Below are 14,728 nucleotides of genomic sequence, written 5' to 3'. Positions count from 1 at the left end.
AACCCAATGATAGTGTCACCTTAAAGTTGCCATAAATTGGAAATAATTTGAAGCAGCTTTAAAAAGTCTCAAATTTTGCATGTCTTGCTTATGGGGAAATGAAAGGAGGCTGAAAAGTTCTTATAAAAATCAAAATTGTTTATCAACTGTCCCTTATTCATAATGCTAACATAAAATATGAGCTGTGTGTGGATTAGAAGAAGAAGAATTTTTCTTTCATTGGCTAATGATATTTTCAGGGAGATAGACACCCACAGTGTGGACATTGTGAAATCATATCTACTAAGTCTAAATTGTCAAGATGTATTGATTGCCCATCAAGCATAAATGTAGTTTCATATTTCACAAGCAGCTATTATCCCTATATTTTGGTGATGATTGTAGACTACGAATTTAAATCAGATTGACATTACTAAGACTCCTGTATTTTAGATAAAAGCTAAAATTTGAGGAACAACAAATAAAGAGGAAAGTTGGAACCAGAATTAAAAGGATTTGAATCATTTAATTGTTTGCTCCAACAGATGGCAAATACAGCTCAACGTAAGCAAAATAATTAGTCAGGAAGCAAGGAACCAAACCAAGGAGCTGTGTTAAATGAAACAATTATACACCAGATTGATCAGGAAAGGGATTTAGGGGTTTAGAGAAGAGAAAAAATGCACTAGAAGGAGTAGAATAATTTTGTTGGGGTTTTGAGATTATTATTGCAAAGTGCTTAAGTCTAAATGCTTTAGTGAATGAAAAGATGACAAGGCAATGCTATTGGCAAATTCAAGATTTTTAATTGGGTCAATTTGTGTGTGTGTGTGTGGGGGGGGGGGGGAGGAGATCAGGAAGATTTCTTCTGCCAGAAAACTTCTCTTTTTGTGAAGAAGACTATGAGCACAAGAGAACAACAAGTGCACCTATTTAACCAGAAGCAAATCTAATTGTGTTTATGAGGGAGTATTCCTTGATAAGGGGGTATAAGACTAAAATATTGTCATTTTTGACTGCAAACTATCAGTTTAGGCTTTTTTTTCAAACAATTTCTTTCCACAGGGGAGATCAGATAATCTAACCAATTTTCTCCTTGGTTTCATGTACGTGTTTGCGACCTGTGCGATTTTCAAAGAGCTTCTTGCAGATAGAGAGACCTACTGTTCAAATCATCTTTTTCTTGTCCCCGCTCCCATTAGACAGGACTAGACAGGACGGGTGCAGGAAAAGGATGAGTTTCAGCTGAGGAAAATGAAAGTATTAATCTTGGGCTATTAAAGATTTTCAAACTCTTTGATGGGGGGGGGGGGGGGGAATCAATTATTTTTCCAGTGCACCAGAGATTGGCACCATATTTATATTCCTTGGCTGTTGTTTCTTTATATCTTGGAGACTTATCAGAGACAGGTTTGGTAACCAGTACTGATTCAGGGAATTACTATACTTTGAAAAGCACTATCAAAAATGCTTGTGACCAGAAGTGTTTTGGAATTTGGATTTTTTTTTCAGATTTTGTTATATCTGTATTTGTCATACATAATGAGAAATCTTAGACATGAGATCCAAGTCTAAACACATTAATTTAAGTTAATATAAGTATATATCTTATAGACATAGCTGCAATATAATTTTTACATAATATTTTAATAATTTTGTGTATGAAACAAAGTTTGTGTACATTGGACTGTCAGGAATCAAAAAATACCACCAGCTCAGCCACTCGTGTAGACAATTTAGGATTTGGGAGCATTTCAGACTTCAAAATTCTCGATAATGGATGCTCAACCTGTATTAGAAAACTAGGAAAATAAAAATGAAAAGGGGGCTTCAGGGGAATCATGCTCACCAGGGTTTCTCACAGTTTCTCATTTTCTCAAGAATCTTTAATATTCTCCCCATCATACGTCTTTAAATACTCTTCAAGAATCCTTTCATGTAGAAGCTCTTTTTCTAACAGATTCAGAGAAAGAAAGGCAAGAGGCCACGACCAGAAAGGACCTCAAGTTATCCACAAATGGAACAGTTATTTTAAATTCCCTGCAATAAAAACAATGTATGTCACTTACATTATTAAAGGTGAAAGATGTTGCATTAGAAACATCAAAATAAAATACAATTGTAACAAAACACCACAAAGCAAAATAATAATAATAATAATTATTATTATTATTATTATTATTATTATTATTATTATATTTGAATGTATGTAACTGCAGGTATGGGGTGTGTGGGGAATGAGTCTTGGGCTCTGGTTGCATGGGGGGAAGGGGGTAGCAATGCCATCCTTTCCTGTCTGCCCCCATTTTAGTCTAAAACATACCTCAGAGACCTACAAATGGAGGCAGGTCTCAGCTAGAAAAGTCTTATTGCATCATTTTGACAAGACAGGACACCCCCTTGGGATTGACCCAGGAGGGTATCTAACCATCATCCCACCAAAATAGGTAGAGGGGTTAGGGCCACTGTTTGGCCTCCAACCCAAGAGAAACTGGCATTTTTAATGTTGGTTTCTCTCGGGTTTTAGGCCTGTTTGAAAGTAGCCTCAGTCTTAGGATTTGGGAATGTTTCGGTAGAAAATTAGCCAGAAAGAAAAATGTTGGGAAAGTTTTAAAATAAAGTGATAAAGATACAGTTTCGACAGAGGAAAAGGGGGGAAAAAGAAAGATGACAAAAGGAGACAAGAAGAGATATCCCTTAGAAGAAAGTTGCTCTTCCAAGCAGTTCAAGACTCAGGCAACCAGTCCCAAAGTACAGGCTTGGGGTGAGATGAGGAAAGCAAAAATGAACCTTAAAGTTGAAGAACATGCATTCAGCAGATGAATAAGCCATACTTTTCACAAAAGGAGATGGGAAACACACCTAAAAGGCCACAATACAAGTAAAAGCAGCTACCCAAAAAAGCACAGACAAGCAAAAGTACCAAAAACCAACGACAACAAAAGGATAAACCCAGAGGCCTTCTCCCCCAGGACACAACTGCTTTTTGATCCATTGACACGTCTGCATTTTCTTGTCTTGTAACAGGTATTGATAGATGGTAAGAGGGTGTATGGTATAGAGTAGTGTAATACTTCTCATATAGGTATTCTATTTATCCACTTTTCACAAAGTATACTCATAACATATTAAGTAGTATAACTCACATAATTTTACTCCAAACTTGCTAAGATTCTCAAGTATAACTAAGGCTTCCAACTAGGTTAATAATGCATACTTAACATAAAGTTGTACATATAGGTAACACTTATTCTAGCAGTACAATAGTAGTAGTATAGGTTCTGTAATACAACCAAAGTTCAAAAACAGTCTTATTGCCGTCTTGAATCTGTTCTTAAGTATTCATGGAGTCAACAAACAAATAAATGCACATATAAATGTTCAAATTCTTCATGCAAGTGAAGTTGACGTGGATTTACTCTTGGGTAGGTCCTTTGCCACTAAATTATAGTTTCAGTCCTTTATAATAGTTGTAGTTCCTAGATGTCAAGACGATCAAGTAATCTGTAGTGCCGGGTGAGTACGACTGGTTTCCCGGGTACAGGCCAGTTTCGATACTTCCTCAGGTAATTGGCTCTGCCTTCTTATCTTTTTCTAGTAAAATTCAAAATAAAAAAATACAGAAAGAACTAGCTAGTATATTACATTATACCATATACACAATAGACATGTCAAGGAACACCCCAAACTGTAACTCAATAGAGTGCTCGCTATTGAAAAAAGAACTCTACATGTAAAAATCCTGCAAGAGCATGTAAGTCACAACTTTAATACTTAGACTATTATTTTTTATGTTACATATCAGTTTGGGGTGTTCCTTGACATGTCTATTGTGTATATGGTATAATGTAATATACTAGCTAGTTCTTTCTGTATTTTTTATTTTGAATTTTACTAGAAAAAGATAAGAAGGCAGAGCCAATTACCTGAGGAAGTATCGAAACTGGCCTGTACCCGGGAAACCAGTCGTACTCACCCGGCACTACAGATTACTTGACCGTCTTGACATCTAGGAACTACAACTATTATAAAGGACTGAAACTATAATTTTGTGGCAAAGGACTTACCCAAGAGTAAATCCACGTCAACTTCACTTGCATGAAGAATTTGAACATTTATATGTGCATTTGTTTGTTTGTTGACTCCATGAAGACTTAAGAACAGATTCAAGACGGCCATAAGACTGTTTTTGAACTTTGGTTGTATTACAGAACCTATACTACTACTATTGTACTGCTAGAATAAGTGTTACCTATATGTACAACTTTATGTTAAGTATGCATTATTAACCTAGTTGGAAGCCTTAGTTATACTTGAGAATCTTAGCAAGTTTGGAGTAAAATTATGTGAGTTATACTACTTAATATGTTATGAGTATACTTTGTGAAAAGTGCATAAATAGAATACCTATATGAGAAGTATTACACTACTCTATACCATACACCCTCTTTCCTGTCTACTGCATATTATAGACATCTGTGTGTTTAGTTAATTGATAGATGGTAAGTCAGGAGAAAAATGCATTGCACTACTGTTCTTTTTACTTCTCAGAAGCATCATCCATTTGTCTTGAGGCAAATAACATGGTCCTAGGTTTTTCTGAGGTATGCTCTGGGTAGAGAGCCTTTAAAGGTATCTAAAATGATAACATTTTCATGCTGTTTTGTCATCTTGTGGCTTGGCCAAATCCTTGTCACCACAGCTATCATTTATCTGTCTTTTTGCTTATTCCAGACTCTGAAAGGTCCAGACCAAGAAATCTTTCTCCCTTTTTTCCAGCAGGAAACAGCGTGTTGTGCAGTATGTGAGCCAAAGAATTTTTTTCATTCTAATCCATAGTTCTTTAATCTTTATTTTTAGTACCCCATTAATACTGAATTATTACAATGAGATGTATCTACAGCTAGATAGAGCACAGCAGTAATAGCTGATCTCATCCATGGCAGTAGGTGATGAATTCACCCTCAGTTTTCTTCTAAATTTTAAAAGAGTTATCCAAGGTGATGAACACTATCACCAAAGAGAGATTTAGACAGCTGCACAAAACCTTAGATTACAATGGAGACCATCTTCCCAGTGCCCCTGATATAGAAGAAATCATCTGCTACTGATGCAGTCATTTTATGACAGTCCAATCTAGAATTAGTCGTGTTTTTGCCCTCCAAACTCATGATAGATTAAATCAGCCCCTAATAATGAATGAAAGAGTCTGATTTTGCAAACCTGATAACAAGACACAAGAAGGATCTGCACATTTTTAAAGACCTTGGGGACGTCTACTCAATTATCTTATCTAAGGCCCTATTGAACCTAAGTATGATGTTTGAAGGAACAGTCCTTTCAATATCTAGGTGATATAGTTGGGATGAGGATTTAATTTCAACCCCTAAGGCATCACCAATCTTTCATATAATTCAGCACAGAGATATAAGCAGACTCTCAGTTTCTTTACAGGATTTAACTTACAAAAATGAAAAATTAAACAAAAAACGCCAACTGTATTAATTGAAATTGCAATTTGTATATGATTGCCCTCTTAAAATGTCATGAGAGCAGCAACATCAGGTGGTATGGATCACCACAATTATGTGATATTACAAAACTGACTGTATCATCTAACCTATTGCTAGTCTGTGACACTACCTGACAGCTTTTTAGTTTAGTGGTTCTGGGAGTAACCACACTCTAATAATGCATGGCAGAAAAAAAATATGTGATAGCCAACCCCAAATTGCTCATTCCTGAGAACAGAAAGCACATCAACACGAAGATAAGATAAGCACAGATAGTCATTTATCATGTTTAGCCTGCTACAGATTGACTTTCCTAACTGTTTTTAAGAAATGGGATAGCGAGTGATACGTCATGCCAGAGTTGAATCAGTGCCATATTAAGCACTCTGGAAGGTTTCACTGATGGTTGGAGTACAAGAGGTTGTAGACTGCCCATTTTAGTTCATGATAGCTACAAATAAGGCTAAATAGATTGCAGTGAGAGGAAATATGCCTCTTGTGTTGCAGGGAATTACCTTCTGGAGCAGTTTAGCTGATAAAACTGACAGCTACTGTGGATACTCAACTCACTCCAAGTAATGAAGATGGGGTATCAAGTTCTCCATACAGTAGAAACACTCAGCATTCTGTGTTCCCATAAAAGCTGGTGGATTCCATGTCAGTGAGGCACAGAATCTATTTTGGAGTTTATCTTGAACCTTGCATCAGCTAGACTTATTGTATTGGTGATTGGATTCAGCACCTTGGATAGCTCCATCCAAGCTAAAGCCCAGAGCAGATTCATGACCCCGCTATGAGGAAAGGCATGAGTTGTCATCGCCATGTTCCTGTGTAAAAGTCAGTATTACACAATGCTCCATAATTCCATTGTTGTTGTTGTTTTTTTAAAAAAAACTATCCTAAAGAATCCATACACCGTTTCACAAATAATGTATGGAGAACAAAGCTATAGGGCAATAGTAACCAAGGATTTAGAAGATGCCTTAAGAACACACACCCAAGCCATTTCCTGGACAGGTTACATTTTTTTTCTTGACAAATGGCAATTGTGACCTAGCAACCTAAAGATGCTCCTGGATTTTTAATTTATACTTGCTTTAGAGCTTTTCCTTCAGCTGGACAATCTGGTTTACATACGCACATTTCTGTTTTCCTTGCCTGGGATTTCATTTTTTAAATAAAACTTCCTGAATGTCTTTTTTTGGATCCAATTATAAATGGCTTACTCATAGGGGAGAAAACCTTTTGAATATTCATGGAACCAAATGCCAAGAGGCAAATCCTATTCATTCCTGAATACAAATTGGCACTGAACAAACATAAATCAGGAAGGTATATTTTCATTTGCTTACTTGCTGCAATTTGGGAACAATGAGAATGAATCTCGGATTGGAAGAATTTCGCTACTCAGTTTCCTAGAGCAGGTTGCTGTATCTCTTTTAACACACCCCACTATTCAAGAGACAGAATTGATTACTATGGTGTGTTTGATAGCAGAAATAGAGATTATAATCCCAGGACCAGCAACAATATGGTATCCAAGAAAGGGGCAGATGAATCTAGGGACAAGACACCAGCAATCCAAGCTATGGTCAAGTGCCTTCCTTCCATGTTACTATTATCATAAGGAGGAAAATGTTGGCATGGCAGCCATTCTGACTAGGATCCAGACATTTGAGCACAGCAGGCTTGCTTAGCCAGCAAGATTTTACACAGAGGTAGATGTTTGGAGAATGCTGGCCTCATCCTATTATGCCATTCTTCTTCATTTTCCTCTACATTAACAACCCAAAAGCCCAATACAGAGTCTAGGTGTTTTACATTCTATTCGATTCTAATCTATTCCGTTCTAGTTGATTAAATTCTATTCTAGACTTCATTGCTGTGAGTTTTTGGGCTGTATGGTCATGTTCCAGCATGTTCCTAGAAGGAGCAACCCAGTGATTCCGGCCATGAAAGCCTTTGACAATCTATTCTAGGCTACTGAATTCAGATAGGGAGGGAGTGCTATAGCAGGAGCGATGGGTTGTTCTTATTGCACACTCTCAAGAACATAAGCACCTGAAAGTAACTCAATTCAAACTGTTGGTGTACTTATATTTTTAGTTTCTGCATTACACTAGTTTACAAACTACAGCAGAATTTCAGTGTTGTAAGCAGCTTTGTTGGTCCAGTAAAGCTTCTGCTAAGGCTTTGATCATTTAACATGAAAGAATCTTTTTTGAGAAGAAAAGAAAAGGCCTTCAAGGGAATTTTATAATTTAATGAAGAGTGGGGGTTTTTTTTACAAAAAAATCTGAAGAAACATAATAGAAGTTTAGTGAAGTATACTTGGAACTGCAGGGATAAGAAAATACATTTAATGGTATATACTACAGTTGAGAGGAAATTACAAAAAGCATGAGGCATATACATTTCTATTCCATTCTTGGGTTTTATATTGTGTCAAAAGAGACTTGAGAAACTGCAAGTCACTTCTGGTGTGAGAGGATTGACCGTCTGCAGAGACGTTGTTCAGGGATTGCCCGGATGTGTAGCCATCCTGTGGGAGGCTTCTCTTATGTCCCCGCATGAGAGACCATTTACTATTCTTGGTAAAAAGCAGAACAATGAATACTGACAGCAATTAAGTGAATGGACATTAATCTGCCAGTTTTTGTTAAAAAATGTCTTACAGGAAAATAAATATTCTAAAGGATAGTTGTAATTTTTAAACATTCCATACAGTAGTTGGGCTCCTGAGATCCAGAGCTGGCTTCTCCCAAGTAAACCTCCTGTCTCAGGACTACAATCAATCTCAGAGACTCTCATTCAGCTCCCCATGCTTTTGCAGGTAACGTGTGTAGTGGTGGTGACCTAAAAACAGTCCATCTAGAGAATGCCCTCTCCATGGTGGTTTACTTAATTTTTTATTTTTATTTTATTTATTGGCTTCATACCTTGCCTTTCTGCTGCAATGGGATTCAAGATGATCACCAGAAGTTTAATACAATATTAAACTGAATTTTTATTGATTAGCAAGAAGTTTGGCGTATCGTAGTCAATGGAAGGCGGTAAAATACAAGTAATGTAAAATATGACCTGAGTCATAAAATCATTTCAAAGTATGTAACATACAGGTGCATAACCAATATTTGCACATTACAGTAAATTGAACAAACAGTCAATGCACACTCTTTCTGTATGTATATATCAATATTTATTATCTACTAGCTGTACCCTGCCACGCGTTCCTGTGGCCCTCAGATAAGAGAGGAATTCCAGTTGAAGCAATAGACAGAAGGGACAGATGGAAGGGACATTGATAGATGGAACAGAAGGTAGATGGATAGATCATAAATAGGTTGGTAGATAGTAGGTAGATAGATATGTAGATAGAGTGATTGATGGATTGAAGGATGGATGGACATACAGACAGACAAAGGGGGTGGACTGGATGGCCTCTGGGACTCCTTTCCAACTGGTTGACCATCTGTCGGGAGGCCTTTGATGGTGTCTTCCTTTACTGTAAAATGAGGTTGGACTGGATGGCCTTTGGGGCCCCTTCCTATACCTCAAAGGGTTTCCCGCACCCGTCTTCTGTGCATGGCATCAAAGGGCCCCTTCCCCAGCGATCCCCCACCCTCCCCGGCCTCCCTCCTAGCTACTCGTTGCTGTGGCCTAGCTTGGTGATATGGAAAATATTTGAAAAGTAAACAACTAAATACTTTTTAAATTAAAATACTAACAGTAAAATATTTTAAAGTTAATTAAGTATTTTTAGATTTAAATTTTGTAAAGGTAAACAATTAAATATTTTAAAATTAAAACATTAAAATTAAATAATTTAAAATTAAATAATTATTTTAAAAACAAATTATTAATTAAATATTTCATAATTAAACCAAATAAAATACATTAAAATAAAGTATTATGAAATGTAAATATTAAATATGTATAAATTATAATATTAAAATTAAAGGAATAATATTAAAATTAAACAATTTTATATTTTAAATTTGAAATATTAAAATAAAATAATGTAATGTAAATAATAATTTTTAAAATCAAAATATGTAAATGAAATATTTTAGAACTAAAGAATTATTTTATAATGAAAATATTAAAATATGTTTAAATTAAAAAAATATTTTAAACTTAAAATATCTAAATATCTACATGAAATATTCAAAAGTTACATATTTTAAATGAAAATAATTAAATATTTTAAAATTAAATAAGTATTTTATAATTAACATGTTATCAAAAATATTTTGAAAGGGTTATATAAATTTATAGATATATATTTCCAATTATTACATAGCTGTATGGATTCGTTGGGCCAGTTCAATTTTTTGTAGTTCTTTGGGATAGATTTTTATGTGTCATATCATTGACTTAAAGCTTATTATAGTTGATATATTTATTATTTTGGATTATTATTATTATTATTATTGTATTTGATCCTATATGCTTGGGATGCTATATTTGTAAAATGAATTGTGTCTTCCTGCCTGGCATAAAGTAGGCCTGTTTGATCAAGAAAAAAATTGTTTCTAAAATCGATTCGTAATTGGGGTGTTTTTTTGTTTCGATATTTAAAATATTTACAAAACTTTCCAAAAAAATGTTTTGTTATTTACGAAATTTTGTAAATATTTACAAAACATTTTTTAAACTCCATTTGCCTAGTATTTTAAATATCGAAATTTTTTCTTGATCAAACAGGCCTACCAACAGACCTCTGGGGATGCCTGCCATAGATGTGGGCAAAATGTCAGGAGAGAATGCTTCTGGATTGGTCATACATACAGCCCTGAAAAGTAAACTCACACAACCGGCCTCCCGCGCCATCCAATCGGCTCCGCCGGCTCCTGCGCCCTCCTCTTCCTCCTCCTCGGGTGAGCGCAGCGCGCGCCATCCAATCGGCTCCGGCTTCTGCGCCCTCCTCCTCCTCCCAGCTGTGTTGCAGGAAGTGCTAGGAGGAGGAGGAGGAGGAGGAGGGCGCAGGAGCCCGAGCCGATTGGATGGCGCGCGCGCGCTCCGCTCACCTTTACAACCGGCCTCCGCTCCTGCTGTTAGCCCCGCGCGCCATCCGGCTCGGGCTCCTGCGCCCTCCTCCTCCTCCTCCTCCTCCTAGCACTTCCTGCAACACAGCTGGTAGGAGGAGGAGGAGGAGGAGGGGGGCGCAGGAGCCCGAGCCGATTGGATGGCGCGCGGGTGAGCGCGCGCGCGCCATCCAATCGGCTCCTGCCACGGTGCACTCACTGCTGGGGTGCTTGGGAGCGCCGGATTGGCTCCCAGGCACCAGCACATGACCACAGCACTGAAGTCAGCACAGCAGCCGCCATTCCATTTACGAGACGAGCTGAAGCTCGTAAAAAAAATGGGGCTGCTGTTTCGATATTTTCAAACCCTTCCGGGTTTGAAAATATGTTTTGATATCGCGTCGGATATGCAAAAAAAAAAAGATTTAAATACGAAATAACGAATTAACGAAACAAAACCGAAAGGCCTAATAAATAGGATTGGGGTTTCTGTATTCTGAGCCTGGGTTATCAATGAATCTGCTCGGCGCTTGATTGCTTTTGCTTCCACAGAGTTTCCTTTTTCCCGAATCCATCCCATCGGCGGTAGATTAGTCGGGTCTGGAGAGATGAACTTTGGAGAGGCAGAGCAGCCTAGGCAGCATGTCAAGGATAGCGGCAGAGAGGCAGGCCTGCAGGGATGAGGGCTTTTCCTCCAGCTCCGGAATGGAGAGCCTCCTCCCATGGGAGCCTGCTGTGCATGCGGACTCGCTGCTGGCCATGCACGTGCACTCCTTCCTTCCCTCCCCCCTCCCTCCCTGAGGGTTACGGTTGGATGTCTTTCTGAGGGGGGAGGCGGGAGGGGGCAGGGAGGGGAAGTATTTTTTGGGGTTTTGTGGGTGGAGGACATAGCTTGCTTGAGATAGTGTCTAGTGTCCAAATTTGATGGCAGTTCCCCCAGTGGTCTTTAAGTTCTGTTAATACCACAAACGAACATTACGTTTTTATTTATATAGATATATCTATCTATCTCTATATTGTACAAAATGTTTAGTACAGGAAGACCACAGCTGCACTACAGTTACCGGACTGCACAGACCATTACCTCAGTTCCAGTCCCATAGAACTGCATTAAAGGACCTAGAGATTCCTAAAGAGGTATCTTCTCTAGGAATTAGCAAACTTCTCCAGTGTAACTCTGTGATAACTTCTGGGGAAGGCATATAATAGAATTGCCTAGCAAATTCCTAGAGAGAAGGAATTTTCCCCAGGTTGGGTAAGTAAAACTGCAAATATCGGTTCAGGGGGACTTACTGTAGTTATAGATGAGATGGGTATGAATCTTTAACTGGAGTAAGAGTGATGTCCATAGATCTAAAAACAGTCTTCTAAAACATGGGCTAGATGAACTGTGAAGCTGTCTTCTTCAGTGGCAAATATTTGTCTGTGTGTAATGAAAGCAAGAGACTTTTTTGTTCTTGGTCTTTAAGGAACTCTACACTGGAGTGTTTGTCTGGTGGGAAGGCCAAGGAGATAATATTGGGCATTGAAGAAGATGAGAATGTTAAAATGTGTATTGCCCTAATTCAATACTTCTTTAAATCGAAGATCATTCTTCCTTCAGTTAGAGATTTATGCCCAATGGACTTTGACATTTATTGCTACAAAATTGTTTGGACTGTGTATTTTTTACACATAGACTACCAACTGTTTGGTTGATATATTGTAACATTGTAATAATTGCCCCTTATTTATTTGTTTCCTGGCTTTCTTTCTTTGTTTATTTATGCCTATTTAAGAGACCCTTTTAGATATTTTTGGAACAACATTTATTAAGATATGTCGAATATACAATAAAGTTTTCTTGGCTATTAATCTGATCCAGTATTGATATAGTCTGGCTGCAAATGTTGATTTTTATTATGTTGATTTTATTACCCAGAGATCTGCTAGATGAGTAAGTAGCACAAAAAAGTATCAAATAAATAGATTTATATACAACAGTTCACTGGCTGCCAACCCAGTTCTAGGCACTGGGTTGACTTATAAAGCCATATATGGCTTGGGTCTAGGTTATATGAAGGATTGCATCTCTCTCTAAAAACCTGTGAAATATCAACAATCCTCTGGGGAAGGCATTCTCTTGTCCCACCACCCTCTCAATCATGTTTGATGAGAAGATAGGAGAAGGCCTTTCCAGTGGCTGATCCCAGACTCTAGAAATCCCTCCACCGAGAGACCAGGGTGGCCCCATCCCTGCTTGCCTTCTGCAAGCAGGAAGAGAATTTCTTTGCCATCAGGCATTTGGGGGAGAGGAAAGGGCATGCTGCTGGGGTGGGTGTTGGGAGGATATTCAGTTTTAAATGTAATTTTAATTGTATGTGTATTTTATTATATCTTAATTGTGTTTTAACTTTATACAAATATTTAATTGCTTTTTAATTGTTATTAATTTTGTTTTTGCCAAATTATTGGATTGTGTCATATTATTGCAGGCCACCTTGAGTACCCTTGGGGAGTACGGTGGGGTAGAAAAAAGTTCATAAAATAATAAATTAAGGCAAAGTTTGGTTGGAGAGACAACATGATACAGTGAGTAACCTACTCTAACTTGTGCAAAAGAAATGAAGGTTCTGATCTTTATTTAGCTAATAGCTTAGATACCTGGCGATGCCCAGGTTAGGGATTTTGTAAGGATAAACACTGGAAGTAGTCATTATTTGGTTTTTGGTTTTACAAATGAACCCATTAGAAATTATAACTATGTGGGTGAATTACAACTTCCAATATCCAAGAGCAATTTCCCCCCATACACTGCCAGTATCCAAAGTTGGTCATGTTGGGTATACGTAAATGTCAAGTTCTGTTTAGATCAATTGTCAGTTGGGTTCACAATGCTCTATGATTGTGGGTGAACTACAACTCCCAAGATTGTTAGTCAATTCTCTCCAAGCCCCTCCAGTATGTAAAGTTGGCCATGTAGAGTATGTGTGTCAAGTTTAGTCTAGATTCATCATCAAACCACATCTGTTGGACATGTTGGCTAAATATGCCAAGTTTGGTCAAGATCCACAGTTAGCAGGAGTTTCAGGGCTCTTGGGATGCAGAGTGAAAAACAACTCTGAAAATTCAAGTTCAGTCCTGGATTTTACTCCAGATCCATCATCAATGGGATTCATAGCGCTCTCTGAAAGTGGGAGCTATCTCAGAAATTGTACTTTCGCCCACATACATACAAATGTATTTTTACTTTTATTATATAGAAGAGAGATTATATAGATAGATAATGATAAAATACACTATATAATCAGAAGCAAGTTGCTTTCTTTTGGTCTAACTTAATTCACAGGGTCACTGAGGATCCCCCCCCCCCCCCAAAGACAGGATAGGGAAATATTTATTTGCTTCACAGTTCCCAGAACAATTATTTGTAATGGCTAATTGTGCTGAACTAAAACTTTTCCCCAAAAACCATATTACCTATGGTTCCCCAAAAACAATATTTTACCTATGCTGAAAATCACTGGTGACAGCTTTCCTCCTACGGGATCTTCACCTTTATAGTTAATTTCTTGTGATGTTATTCCACAAACCTGAATTCCTATTTTATTATGTTGGCTATATCCCACAGTTTAACCATTCCTGATTGCCTTTAGTATTCTAGCATCTTTTTAAAATGGAAAACTATACATTTTTTTCAAGCAAAATTATGAGCATTTTCCACAAATGCCTTTATCAGTGTTTGCTTATTCAGATACATTCCCCTTGGTGACATCATCATGCAGACAAATATGATTATCTATAATATGTTCAACATCTGTCATCCATTGTCTCCATCTAATTGAGTGAGATCAGGTATATGATTCATCTATTTGAGAGAAAAAAATAATCTGTATTGCAAATGATACCACATAGGACTTTTGTTGTGGAGAGGGAGGTAAGGGTCAATGAGAGCTTTCATTTGCAGTGTTTTCAAAAGGAGGGCTGTCTATCAAAATTGCTGATTTCTGCCCTCATCTATATAAATAAAAATGTAATGTTTGTGGGATTAACATAACTCAAAAACCACTGGACGAATTGACACCAAATTTGGACACAATATGCCTATCAGGCCAACAAGTGACCATCACTCATAAAAACACTGAAAAACACAGCAGATGAGACTTAAAAAGCCAAAAAACAAAAAAAAAACATTACAACACATGCACAAAACCATATATACACAAATAT

This window comes from Anolis sagrei, chromosome 2 (genome assembly GCF_037176765.1).
Source record: "Anolis sagrei isolate rAnoSag1 chromosome 2, rAnoSag1.mat, whole genome shotgun sequence".
Lineage (NCBI taxonomy): Eukaryota > Metazoa > Chordata > Lepidosauria > Squamata > Dactyloidae > Anolis > Anolis sagrei.
The sequence above is the reverse complement of the archived record's forward strand: the minus strand, read 5'-3'. Positions refer to the sequence as shown.